Below are 14,049 nucleotides of genomic sequence, written 5' to 3'. Positions count from 1 at the left end.
CAGCAAGGGGTTACATTATTGACCAGCCCAAAAAAGCTTGAAAGACCTCTCCACTTGTGAAAACATACATATCAAATCAAAGATAAGGGTTATACATGTATAAAACAATGCATGCCATGAAACTCAAATAATATTGCCCATAGAAATCTACCTATCAAAGTTGTGTCCTCAGTTTATGTCAACTCTGTCAGACCTTTTCATAAACCTAATTAAATCAGGCAATAGCATGGCTAGCTCTATCCCTGAGGACCCCTTTTCCTTCCCCTGAATGTGGTGAATGTTAATTCTGTGGAAAATACAAATTCCTTCTTCAGTTTATGTTGTTTAAGTAATAAAGGAGCATCAGATCTTCATCCTCTTGTCTTATTTACTTAATGATCTTTTTTTTATCATATCAAAATTAAAAACAAAGTTTGAAAATGCAAATATTTCTAAATCTGTGTTTTCAGAATAGTGTGAAATTACACCTGAGGTTTATATATTATATTTGATTGCATACCAGAGTAACTAAACACTATTACAACATACTTCAGAACCTTAGATTCTTGTTGGACTGGAATAATTAGAATTATATACTTTTTTGTGTGTCTGACGGAGTTAACCCAAATCAAGTTTCAAAGGGAAACATGTGAATTTGTTCAAAATGTTTTTCTATGTAGAGCCCGCACCTTTACATGGTTAAATAGCTCAGACCTTTCTCTACATGAATATACAACTCTAATCAATATAGTGTGCATTCTCAAAATATAATATTAAAAAGTGTTTTGTCCCGACTCTCAAGAATCAGTGATATATATATATATATATTATATATATATATATATATATATAATTATTATATATATACATATATATTCAAAGCTAACAGCTTTAATTGCAGTTAGAAACAGTAAGCAACTCAACATTCAGTAATTTCTTTCACTACTAACACTACTAATGGTGTAAACTAATAAAAACGAGTACATTCTCAAATTAAAGCAGGCTCTGCCAATTTAAACAAGTATCTCTCTCAAAACTACATAGTGCACCTTTAACCTCTTACCGGATCGGTACCGGGCCGAGCTTTATTTCACGTCACAAATAGATCATTACAGTCCGTATTAAGTGATGTTGTGTTTCTTTTTCAAATGTAGCCAAGAGTAAAGACTCTAACCCTATCAAAACAGCAGTCAAAGTGTATATTTACAGCACTACGTTTGTTTACCAATGATTTTAAGTGTTATTAGGTAAGAATCTCTGCGCATTGCACTGGAAAACGGACGATTTAGAAGCAAGGACAGGAAGCCGTCATGAAATTGTTGTAGTCCTAAGAAAAAGGAGACCCAGGGCTTTCGATTGACGTCTAAATTTCATAAAACTACACTACCCAGCTCACACCAGCCGCAAACAAACAACTTTATATTACAAATATTGATGTGAAGTGGAGTCCCATTAAATATTCCACTTGAGCACCACAGATTTCACAAATTATTTTATGACAAGGAGACGTCGAGAGGCTTTGTCTCTGACTTTTATCACCACTTACTTACGTCCTCATATGAGGACCTTCCCCTAGACTCGGTTTGGAGGAAGGATATCCCAAATCTGGAAGTTGATTGGGATGCAGTCTGGGAAAACGTTGGGCTATCATCACGCAACCCAGATCACCAACAGATTAATCTTAATTTTGTTCATAGGACTTACCTGACTCCTAGACGTTTGCACCTAATGGGTCTCAGACAAGATTATCGATGCTCCTTGTGTTCAAACGGTGCTATTGGTACATATATGCATATGTATTGGGAATGCCCTCCTGTTAAGATTTTCTGGGAAAAAGTAACCACTCAATTATCAGAATTTTAATCTCTGACCATACCTACACTGCCTTCTGTATTGTTGTTGAATGATGTTTCTCAGTTATCGACCTCTGTACATGTAAAGAGACAAATCTTGGCCGGTCTTACGGCTGCCAAAAAGTTGATTCAACCGGATAAAATGTGCCGGAAGGTATGGGTTCTTACCTATCTCGATGTGATTTATCTAGAGATATCCACTGCACAAATGTTAGGTGTTAATGAAGCCAGCATAGCAGTCTGGGTAGCTGTGGTGGAGAAGATAAAGGGAAGCATATAAATTTGTAATTTTCTGATGTTAAATGAAATAGTGGATTCCTACATTCATTCTGATTTAATTACTGGACTGTCATTATTGTTATTATTATTTCTGTTATTGTCCTGTGATTTATCATTGATTATTACTGTTACTGTATTGTTTGTCTAGTTTCATGTTAAAAAAAGGGAAAATAAAAAAACATTTGTTCAAAAAAGAATATTGATGTGAAAATCATGTTTATATCTCATGGGTCGAACAAACCTCTACGTTATTGCCATAAAATATTATTGTTTCTTTGCCTTTCTGTGAACGTCTAGAAAAAAAGCGTGTCTCAATCGGGTAAAAGATGACGGAGCTATGGACATTATACAAAAGTAACTACTTACAGCAGATTTCACTCACGGTCTTTGCTGCCCTGTACCGGGAGCCTGGTGGTACTAAATCCAGATTTAACTCTACCATCGGAAAGAGGACATTTGGGCCGATCCATAGATTTATAACTTGACCATAAGGTCATTTATAGGCCTGATATTCTATATTAATATTTCAAATAGCATGTGTCCGGATGGCTAAATTCAGTACTGTATCTACAAAAAACCCTGTAAATCATCTGCCCTTTGTTTGTTTGCTTAGATCTTTGGTAAACTTGATCTCAAGAAGGTACTGAATGAGCTCATGAGCTGAATCTTTCACTTTTGGTCAATGTTCGCATGGTGTTATTCCCCATCAAAGATGAAAAGAAAATGTATTAATAATAGGGATGCTCGATATTGGCTTTTTTACCGATATCCGATATACCGATATTGTCCTACTCTTAATTTCCGATACCGATATCAATCGATACCGACCCCCCCCCCCCCCCCCCCCCCGTAATTAACATTACATATCTCTTGTTGTGGAATTAACACAACATTATGCATACTTTTGACAATAAATAAAGTAAGAATTTGTTGTTGTTTGTAAGGTTAAATACTTTTTTTTTTTATCTGTAGGCCGATAATAACAATAATAATTATTAAAAATAATAATAATTTATATTCTCCTTTGGTTCATTACAATTTACTCAATCATTGTAATATTTCTCACAGTGGGAATATATTCCCTGAAGTCCATAGATGTCCCTAGAACTCCTAGGCCCCGGCCTTGGGTATAATGTACTTTTAGGCACATTTTCTGAAAATATGGCTGGGGCTTAAGAGGTTAACAGTCTCTCTCAAATCATGCTGGGAGGTATGGACGCACTTTCATTACCAAGAAGAATATGGCATTTGTTTAAAGGGGAACTATTTTACTATTTCTTTCACTATTTGGGCACTTTTACACAATTCCTGTGAGTCTATGGAACACCTCTGTAATTTTTTTATTTTTTTTATTCATTGTTTTGTATTTCCAATCAACTACTCAAAAACAGCATTTTTCTACCTCAAGATCTTAAGCCGTTTTGAGGCTGGGAGGCCACGGTGCTGCTGCAAGGGGCCAACCGTGCACATTATTATGCAGCTGAGACATCTCTGACATCACAGATCAGCACATTTTCAGATGACTCAGTTCAGTGAGGGTGAATATTGTGAGAGGAGAATTGGAAGAATGCGTCAATATGAGAATTAGAGACATAGATCATATTAATATAAGTCCACATAGCTATGAAACAATGCTAAACAGTGAAAAAGGCCATTTATAAGATAGTTTCCCCTTTAAGGGGATGGCATTTAATTTGAGGGAATTGAAGAGAAAAGAGAGGCTCATTCCAAAGCAAACGTGTAATTGTTTCAGTTTTTAATTAAGGGGATTGTCTGGATTAATTCTATATGTTCAGCTGTCCATGGTGCTGAAAGTGCACATAGTGCATTTAAGTTGAAGTCAGAAAATATACCATTATTGATGCAAACAGACTTCAAGCCTTGCTTCTTTTTTCCTGTCTTTTCACTTGAATGTGTTTTTCTTCTTCTGGGGGGTTGGGGGGTACATTAGCTTTCAACTTTCAACTTTCTGTTGTTAACGTTGAATTGGTTAACCCTAATGTTAAATGATATAACCCGGCACTTTATAGATCTATCCTGGGTCCCAGGCTTCATCTTTTCAAATACTGAAGAGAAGCGGTGGCTACAGTATATAAATAAATATATAAATATTATTTCTGGAATTCTACATGGTGGGCAAAACATCCAGCATACTGTAGGATAGGTGTGTTGTGACACAGATGTTTCCTCTCTCGTCCTGCAGCCCAAGGATGTGAATCTGATCCTCTATAAAATGTGCTGAAATCTATGTCAGATAGAATCCATCTGTCACCAACACCGGTGAAGTCTTCAGTGGTTTGCTGTGTAACTAAAACATTGTGCCAAGAAAGACTGGCTGCGTGTTCACCTGTATGCATGCAGAGTCCACCTGCCTTCTTGCCTTGACGTATTTTATTCAATTAATGAATTGTATCTTTGTATTGAAATACCGCAGCAGCATGAGAGAGAGATGTGCACATGCTAGGCCTGCCGCGATAAGCAATAAATCGATTAATTGCCGCGATAATAAAAATTAATGCAATGATTTTGACGGGCGCGATTAATTGCTATTTGCGCGTTTGTTTTAATGAGGCGGAACCAGTGCCCCTTGTCAGTCACTGTCCGTGTTGGGAGGCGGGCCGCTGGCTTTACTACAGAGCACAGCACAGGAGCTCCGTGGGGCTAACGTTACCCCTCATTGTGTCTATTCTACTAGCATTAACGTTACTCATACAAACAATCAATAGCGAGTTATATTGATCACGCTATGTACGATAGCCATGCTAAAATGCTAGCACAACATTAGCACCTAACCTAACAACAAGCCTTAACAAGTCAGCGATCTTTTTGCGAGACTAAACTCTCCGCTCGGTGGCAAATTGTGTTGATGTCGGTTTTGTTTAATCAATAAATGAGGCAGAATACACAGTGACTGTATCCTTTGTTTATTGCACTTGTGCCTGCTGCAAACATAATGATTATGAAATCCTATGCGAGACATTAAAGATGGCGGCTTTCTGTTTTCGTTCAGACTCCCTCAGACTCTCCAACGAGTGACGCGTCTCTATTCTGACCAATCAGTGGTCTGCAGTGTTTCACGTGACTTTTCTGGTACCACTTCTACTCGCTTGGAACCACGACAGAGCAGGGACTAAAAAAGTACCCAAAAAGTACCTGATAATCACAACAATACTTCCGGTCCGGTCGGTGGGCTTCAAAATAAAAGTCTAAAACACCGGAAAAGACGGAGCGGTGGGCTTCAAAATAAAAGTTTTGGGAAATAAATTTCTCAAAAAAAAAATTCTCTAACCGGTTGCAATAATATCGCTTATCGCGATATTTTCGGGGGCAATTAATCGCCCAGCAAAATGTGTTATCGTGGCAGGCCTAGCACATGCTTACACACACACACACACACACACACACACACACACACACACACACACACCCCTCAGTTATTTTTAATGATCTGCTTTGACAAACACTAATATATCCAAATTATAAGACCCAAAGGAGTTGCAACATAAACTGCCTGTATTGCACCAACTGAAATGTAGTTTGGTGACGAGTTCCCAAACTTTCCCATGCTAAGGACCCTCAAGTAGATAGAACAGAAAACGTTTGATGTGGAACTTGAGAAAATGTTTCCTACCCCTGGCAATAGAAGTAAGTAAGTGAGGAAATTACTTAGAGTTTGGTATGTGACCTGGGAGATAATGAAAATAAATTGCACTTTGTTTCATCATAGGCTACTTTATATGATCACCTGTGTGCACCTTGAAGGACAATGCAGGACAAAAGCCATGACTTATTTTGGTTGATGAAAATTTCAATTTGGGTTAGTATGGGCTAGTTTTATCTAGAACACTAGGCAAAACTAACACATTTTATAGCATAACGTTATGGCAAATGGTCAGGTAAAAGTAATTTGAAAATCTGCAGGGAAGTCATGTCATGGTTGTAGTTACAAGGAGAATGAGAAAAATATCTAAGTGTATCATCGTGTATCACAAAAACATTTTTAAATCATCTCTGTTTGAAGTTACAATTAGGCGTGAGGTCTCCTGTAGATCTAACCTTGGAGTTAAGGCAAAGATTAACCCTTTCACTACCACACTACAGACGGTTAACCTTTCACTACCACACTACAGATTGTTAACCTTTCACTACCACACTACAGACGGTTAACCTTCTGTAGTGTGGTAGTGAAAGGTTAACCTTCTATAGTGGGGTAGTGAAAGTGTTAACCCTTTGGTAGTGAAAGGGTTAATGAACAACTTTGTAGGTTACGGTATTGCTAGCAAGCATATCTAAAAAGCGACGAGACAACCCAATGCGAGCCGATGAGAATGTCACACACAACACTCTGTGTGACGCGTGTAAGGCCCCGCCGGCCGCCCCCCAGGTGAAACAACATGCTTTCAGGAAGTCCCCCAGCCAGAGAGGCTGAACGCTACTGTATATTATGGTGTCAGGAATAAACTTTTCTTACTGTGGAAATAATTATTTTGCCACAACTGTCGGTCTAATGTAAGTGTTTAATAATTTACATCTTTCCACAGGGCTTTTTGAATTAGCTGCTACAACTACTGTAGTAGCTACTGGTTGCTATGCCAGGATAGCCACTGTGTACAGAAGGTACTACGGCCCGCTCTCTGCATGGTAATAACATAGCTGACAAAGTGTCAGAGTGGCTGCGGTGCAAGTTATGAATAGAAATTAAGTGCGGCACGATCTCCCGATGAAGGCATTATCATAACCCCCCCCTCTGCTAACAATATTATACAATTATATACAGTAGTATGACAAAACATGAACAGTGCTCATTATTAGTTGTCTATTCTCTAGTCTCTAGTCCTCCTCTTCTTCCTCCTCCTCCTCCGTGATATAATGTTCTCTGTCATAAGCGGATAACCAGCGCAGCCCATTTCGCCGCCTCGTCTGTCAGTGGATGATTGGGCGGCTGGTGCATACGTGTGCAAGTTTGCGTGTTGGAGACAGTGAGGAAGAGGGGGAGAGAGAGAGTGCACATTCTAGTGTTTATGGACAGATCTCAAGTTGTGTGAACAAAAGAAAAACACAGCCAGAAGGTAAAACTCCACCCTCCCCAATATTTTACTTGCCCCGGGCAATCGGGCAACAGTGTCAATGGGCAAGCTAGCCACTTGGCATGAAGGCCTTTACTATGTCGTAAGGCCTTTGCAATATAACATGGCTATGGCACAATCACAGCACGTTGCTGGGCATGTTGCCAGGCGAATTGCAAAAAAGAAAAAATTAAATAAAATCTTAGCAAAACTAAACTGTTCCTTGTTTTTCCAGAGACCACCTGCACTGTAAGAAAAAAAGCTGTAATTTACTGTATTTGTATGGCATTTACACTTAAAGTAGAAAAACAAAAGTAATCTGAAATAATACAGTGAATTTCCCGTGATTTTACTTAAATTTTTTTACAGTGTGGGACACCTTCAAAGACTCTTGGGGTCCAAAAAAATTATAATAATAATAATTAAAATCCTGAACCACTGTTTAAAAGACATACAACCCAACTGACCAAACAGCAGTTTTCAGTCCAACTCTATCTTCAGGGACAGGTACATTTCTTGTGTAGATGTCATGAGCAGACCCCCCCCCCCCCCCCAGTAGTTCATGGGCAGACAGAGACCCCAGAGATAAGAAATGCACAACGCCATTCCTTATCTGGACAGACGGCGGCGGGCATGCTGGCCTGGGCACAAGCGGTCGCCATGCTGACGAGAGCTTTATCTCGCCGGTTCCTAATGAGGCGTTTAGGGCTCACGCCACTGCCGGCCAAGCAGCCTGTACCGGAGGGGGGGGGGGGGGGGGGGGGGGGGCCTCAAAGACCTCAAACAGACCCAGGGAGGATGCACTGCCTGTGGGCAAGAAAGCCATACAAGACCCAGGCCTCCTTTCTATGGTTGGTAGCGTTGATGATGAAGACGAAGAGCACGTACGCTGAACTGTCAGCCACTTTGTTTTATACCTTCATCATCGTTCTCGCTTGGGAGTTAGATGGACAGTTTGAGCGGCGCCGCTGTTTGTTTTCCTTTTGGAGAACACTAACGACGGGCCTCATTCACAGCACTAGTGCGAGGCTAATGGGAAGACTTCCTTGGGACAAGAACCTCTTTAGAGATGAGCGATGATTGGATGCGTGGGAAGCAAAAACAAGTTTTTATAAACATGAAATATTAAACAGCGCTAAAATGTAATGGATTTGCAGCATGAAAGCAAGCCTACCGGCCTATTAACTATAGGTAATGGCGTAATGCATTGCCCCCCCCCCCCCCCCCTGCAACACAGGGCGAGCAAAACGTGTTCTAAACCACTTTGATATATGTCTCATCGCAGGAGGGGAGTGCCCTGTTAACAACTTACATCAAGGCAAACATAACTCAGAAGAACTGGAAAGGATCCGACACAACACTACACTACACCACTACACACACACACACACAGTCACACACACACACACACACACACACACACACACACACACACACACACACACACACACACACACACACACACACACACACACACACAGTCACACACACACACACACACACACACACACAGTCACACACACACATACACACACACACACACACACACACACACACACACACACACACACACACACACAGTCACACACACACACACACACACACACACACACACACACACGCACACACACACACACACACACACACACGCACCACACACACACCACTTCAAAATCACTGGCCTTCTTTTCTCTGAAGATACTGTAAACCCACAACCACAACATTGTTCGTAACGCGCACAAAACAGGATACGATACCACACCAAGAACCATCACATAACCAGTGAAGTGCAAACGAAAGAGGAACACATCACACGCAAGTGAGATATAATATCCTCGATGAGACCCCCTCCCCTCCGCCACACACACACACTCAAAGAGCGGAAAAAGCAAGTCTGTCAAAAATGGATTGTTAATTGCAACAGGGGCGGGAGATAGAAATCGGTCTGGGGGAGCGACAAGCGGTCGCGTCACTGCGTCTCCGTGCCACCCAGTCTGGCTGCGGGCAGAGGGCTCACTGTGGTGCGGGGGGGGGGGGGGGGGGGGGGTGGCCTATGTAGACTCCAACAGGGGGGTAGGTTTCTCTCTTTCTCTTTCTCTCTCTCTCTTTCTCTGTCTCTCTCTAACTCATCTGTCCCCAATGTTCTTTCTTCTTCTTCCTCGTCATTTTCCCTCGGTCTCCCAACCACCTCTCCCCTCCATATTCCCTTTTCTATGTCTCTGTCTCTGTCTCTGTCTCTCTCTCTCTCTCTCTCTCTCTCTCTCTCTCTCTCTCTCTCTCTCTCTCTCTCTCTCTCTCTTTCTCCTTTGTCTCTTCATCTGTCTCTCTTTCCTCCCTCTTTACCTCCACCCCCACCCCCACACCACGCCACTGATGTGTTCTTGGATGGTTACATAACACCGCCCCTACACCCCCCCCCCCACCCCCCATCTACCCTCTCTCTCTCTCCTCCACCAACTGTTGCACCACACCCCCCCCCCCCCCCCCCAGCTTTCCCCCCCGCCCCTTCATCACCAGCTTCCATCATGACTTCCTGAGGATGCAGGTCCCTATGGTGCCTCCCTCGCCTGCTGTCGAGCTACCACCTCCTCTCTCTCTCTCTCTCTCTCTCTCTCTCTCTCTCTCTCTCTCCTGTCAGCTCCCCCCCCCCCCCCCGAGGTCCCCTTCAGGCGCCCCTCCCTCCCTCTCCGGCGGCTGGATAATCGCTTTTGTACTTTTTCTCCTGCCCGTGGAGAGAGAGAGACGTCGGGGTAGGACGGAAGCACAGTGGGGGGGGGGGGGGGGGGGGGGGATGCCATGCTCCCCCATAGGGAAGAACTGTGCCCCCCCCCCCATCAGGATGAGGTACTACAGGCCCCTGTGGGGTGACTGCGGTGAGGGCAAGCAGCGGGCAACAAACCACTGACTACAAGGAGTTCAGAGGAACCAGGAGATAACATGCGCGCACACACACACACACAAACCCACGCGCACGCACACACACACTCAAACACACGCGCACGCACACACACACTCAAACACACGCGCACGCACACACACACTCAAACACACACACACACACAAACACACACTCAAACACACACACACATCACACACACACACACTCAAACACATACTCAAACACACACTCAAACACACACTCAAACACACACACACATACACACACACACACACACACACACTCAAACACATACCCAAACACACACTCAAACGCACACTCTAACACACATTCAAACGCACACTCAAACACACGTTCAAACGCACACGCAAACACACGCAAGCACACACCACCCACTCTTCCCGTGGAGAGCTACCGCAGAAGCAGTCGGCGTAACGAGGCATTGTGGAGTACTACAAAGAAGGCCTCCAGGGTCAACAGTCAGCGAGCAGATATATCATCTGTTAAAAGTGGGGGGGTGGGGTTAAACACCATGTAGTACTGTAGGAAACGGTGTAGGCGTCCCCTCGATGTCAACTATACAACCCAGGAGTTCCCCAGACAGTCAACGCATGGCTCCCAACGGGTGATACTGCTCGGGGCGTGAAGACGTACGCAGCCTCGGCTAGGCCCCCCCTGAGAGGTGCAGCTCCGTAGCTAAAATTCCCCACACAGAATACGTACACAGTGGAGACTGGAACCTACAACCTCTATGAAGCTGAAAGCCTTGCGAGGGACAGTCAACTGGGACCCATGCAAATGGGACGCCTTAAAACTGACAGCTATGATCTCAGCCGGTGCTGTAGCGACAAATCCTTCCGTCAGATCCAATGCCTCGCGTAAAATGTTGGGCCATTTAAAGCGTTTTAAATTAGTTTTTTGCTTATAATCTATCACTTGATGTTTTCTCATGGCAAGGCTTCACATCTTCACTTCTGGAAAACGTGCTTTTCTGTCTCCTTGCAGTAGCACAACCAGTCACCTACTGGTAATTATTACACACCTTCTGCTTATAAGATAAGATAAGATATTCCTTTTATTGATCCCCTTGGGGAAATTCGGGCATCATAGCAACATGGGGGAGGGGGGAGCGTACAGGTATGGGCATGGTAATAGTAGAAGACATAAATATAAGCAAAACGTTATAGAAGAGATAAAAAATAAGCAGTGTAAACAATATAATTAACTCAATGTAAGAATATGAGCAAGTGAACCGTGTAATCAGAGATGCAGATGAGGGTCTGTATGCCCTATCAGTTATATTATACATAATAAATATGGGCAATAAAACACTTAGAATCTGAATATATACTATAAGAAAGTAATCATCTGAAACAGGTGTGTCCCTGTAGGGTGATAGCTTGGCTAATATATACAAAATACCCCTGTATTTCCAATGGTGTTCGCCTCTAAAACACTCTCTTGTACCTGTTTCCAGTGTTGGAATAACTCTGACACCAAGGATATCTGAACTGGATAATTGGATTGGATAACCTCATTTCTGCTTTGTGGAATAATGCAACGCAGAGCTTGAACGATTGATAATAATTCTGTTTTGCCCGCACTGACTCCAAAAATGAATATTCACTTCCTGGCATGTGCCTCGCAGGAACGACGTGACGCTGAAACAAAAGATGGACAGAAAGGTTTGCCCTGGCGGTTTGGTTGTGTTTCTGCACGTTGGCCTTGGAATACATTCACTTGCTCCTCCACAGGTTTGAATCCCAGCCAGGGGTGTAAAGTACTTGAGTAATTGTACTTCGTTACAATACTTAAGTACTGTTTTGGGGAATTTGTACTTTACTCGAGTATTATTAGGTTTGTATACTTTGTACTTTTACTCCATTACATTTCAGAGAAAAAAAAACATACTTTTTACTCCTTACATTTAAAATGCAGACCTACAAAGTACAAAGTACAAATCTCACAGGTCCAACCATTTTAATTAGTATATTTTAATTGTTTATCTGGCCGAACTAACATTAACGTTATTAATCCTGCGACCGCAGGTAAACAGCCAATCAAATCCCCATCAATGGAAAATGAACCCGCCCATACCCATGCTGATTGGTCCTTGTGCAACACTAGAAAGCGGGCATCTTATCAGAAGAATAGACAGTCAGATCCGCATTATGCTGTGGTTAATATTGTGATATTATTCAGGGTACTCCAGTATTCTGTCTTTAATATTGTGATATTATTCAGGGTACTCCAGTATTCTGTCTTTAATATTGTGATATTATTCAGGGTACTCCAGTATTCTGCCTTTAATATTGTGATATTATTCAGGATAATCCAGTATGCTGTGGTTAATATTGTGATATTATTCAGGATACACCATTCTGTTTTTAATATTGTGATATTATTCATGCTGTGATGTGAATGCCGTCCAATGTTAGTTTACCTTCAATGGAGAAGTGCATTAAATAATTTTAATGCAAAAAAAGTGTCCTTTCATTTCAGCATTGTCTATCGCAGAACACATTCCATTGTGGGCAGAGTGTATGCTTGGTTTCATTCCAGCCTTGCCTAAACACCAGCTGATGATTTCACTAATTGGCTCACCTCTTCAACTAACTCACCTGGTGCAATGTATAGTTAAAATGAAAACTTGGCCCACGATGGAATGAGTTTGAGACCCCTGGTCTATCCCTTTAAAAAAAAATTACTTTTACTTTTTAGTACTTAAGTACATTTAAAAGTAGGACTTTTTTACTTTTACTCACGTGTGTTTTTAGCCAGATACTTTGACTTTTACTTGAGTCAGATTTTGAGACGGTACCAATACGTTCACTTAAGTATAATTTCTGGGTACTTTTTACACCCCTCCCAGCTTGTGCCGCGCTGTCCTACGGTATATCATATCTCTCCTCTGTTATGTCTCTTTCTACTGCCACAAAAAAGAATACAATTATACTATGCACTCTCCTTAGGGGGGCGGAGATGAAATGTTATAGAAAATGCAGACTACATATCCCTCATGAGCTGGGTTTAATGAAAGAAGATTATGGAATTATTGTCTCTCAGAGCCAAGACATGATCAAACACCATCACTTTGCGCCTAAACCATCATACCATCATACTACTACCCCCCCTCCCCAAAGAAAAACAAACCCACGGTAATCCTAACAGTTTAGAGTCCAACTTGAAACAGCTGTTCATACAGAAGTTGTCACTGGTTTGGAGAATTGAACGAGGTTGGACTAACAAAGCCACAACGGGTCGAGAAGCGGGTTAATACCTGCCTTTGAACTCTTCGTTCGCAGGAAACAAAGCCCGGGTCTCAAGCTGCAGCTAGACTCCTTTTCGGAGGCTCGCACGGTAGCGGTCAACCGAAATCACCCCGGCAAGGACCCTGGCACGGAACCCCGGCCCAGCGAGGATGAAGATTGCGGACGACGTTGAAGACCAACTGATATTCTTACCTGAGGCTGCGGTGGTGGTGGTGGCGTGCACGACAGGAGCAAGGCTAACAGCGCTCTGTAACTCTCCATCTCTCCTGAGGTTTGAGGTCCAGGTCTGGGTTTAGCTGGTCTCTCTAGCCGGCGTCTAGGGCTCAGGTGATGACTTGAAGCGTCCTTGTCCAATGGCAGCGCAGCAGTGACTGTGGCAGCGGTTGAGCGGACAATCCAGTCTTGATAGGTGAAAGGTCAGCTACAGTAGGGAGGAGGGAAAGGTGGGGCGTGAGTGAAGGGATGCCGTAGGGATGCAGATAGCTAATGTGGAGAGACGTTGCCAATCAATGTCAGGAACGCCTCCGTGAAACTAAGCATACGTCAGAGAACGGAGAATGCCGTTTATGAGCATCACAGAAAGTGACATTACACAGTACAGGAATAATATATAGAGAACATAATATGCTGGGTCTGTTCCATGCCTATACTGATACAATTATACTTCAGTAACTCAATGATAAATGATACAATATCTGATG

The 14,049-nt window shown here is 42.5% G+C and overlaps 1 protein-coding gene across 3 annotated transcripts in view; it reads right to left on the bottom strand.

Annotated features, from left to right (window-relative positions):
- eng (endoglin) overlaps positions 1 to 13,669 on the bottom strand; it is an 88,257-nt gene extending 74,588 nt beyond the window's left edge. For 2 of the 3 annotated variants that reach the window (XM_084324060.1, XM_084324062.1), the window contains exon 1: positions 13,541 to 13,669. The gene's annotated coding sequence lies outside the window, so the exon portion shown is untranslated. The remainder of the gene's footprint in view (positions 1 to 13,540) is intronic. The other variant, XM_084324061.1, reaches the window with a different exon arrangement.
- Between the last annotated feature and the right edge of the window lie 380 nt (positions 13,670 to 14,049).

Source organism: Notolepis coatsorum, assembly GCF_963971535.1.
Source record: "Notolepis coatsorum genome assembly, chromosome: 11".
NCBI classification, from domain to species: Eukaryota; Metazoa; Chordata; class Actinopteri; order Aulopiformes; family Paralepididae; genus Notolepis; species Notolepis coatsorum.
This window is presented reverse-complemented; position numbering and strand designations above follow the sequence as displayed.